Source organism: Diceros bicornis, chromosome 31, assembly GCF_020826845.1.
Source record: "Diceros bicornis minor isolate mBicDic1 chromosome 31, mDicBic1.mat.cur, whole genome shotgun sequence".
NCBI lineage: Eukaryota > Metazoa > Chordata > Mammalia > Perissodactyla > Rhinocerotidae > Diceros > Diceros bicornis.
Window position 1 is genome coordinate 21,074,326 of NC_080770.1, and position 962 is coordinate 21,075,287.

Here is a 962-nt window from a genome sequence, read left to right on the forward strand (position 1 = left end):
ACTTTCATGCCTTTAGAAGAGATGGGCTTAAGCAAATCCTGTGGAAAATGGAACAAAGTTTCCTCATCTCAAGTCATAGTGAGTTGAAATTTAACTAATTGATCCCAAAGTTTGCTTTTGCCCTTAGACTGTCTGAGCTAGGTAGCTCATTGGACATCCTTTGGGACTGGGTTGGGAGTAATGGTTTCCTTGGAGCTCCTGAGGCTAAAAGCCTTAGGCGTTTGCAAACTTTTGTGGGAATTACCATAAATATCCAATGCAGTAAAAAGAAAACACTTAACTCACATTTTTCCAAAAGAAAAACTGTGGGAAGAGAACTGGCTTCAAAGGCATTTCTTTCTCAGAGTACAGGAATAGTTTCCTCCCAAAACTTTCCAAGACCCAAAGTAAGAAACTTCCCTTATCTTTCCAGACACTCTCCCCCGCACCAGTATAGACTTTGTTTTTTTTAACCTAGTGCTTCTGGGGAGGAACCATGTGAAGTATGGCCACATGCAGAGTCTCCTTTCTCCATTAACTCTCTACACCACATAACCTCTTATGAGAGAAAGCATTGATAAATCTCCATGAAGTATAGGAAGCATGTTTTATTCAGGCTTCATATGATTCACCTCCTAAATAAAGTAAAGTTGAAGCTGTGAAAAATATACTTTATTGGAAGTCATCCATTTGCTCATAAGAAAAGAGGTAAGTTTTTCAGTCTGTCTGAAATATTTTCTTTATGTTGCTTCCTCTAGACTGATCTGATGGAATCTATGCTCCGTGTGTCTTCTGACAAATGATGGAGCTGCTGGAGAGTATTTCCACCAATGAAAGCTTATGGTGGTCCAGGGTTCCTAAGCCTTCCCTGGCCTCAGCATAAAGCTATACTACTTCTCAAAAGCGTCTCTGTTCACAAAGGGTGCATTGAACTGCACCATGAACCATAGCGTTGAGGCCAGCTTGGCAGAAATTTCTTTCTT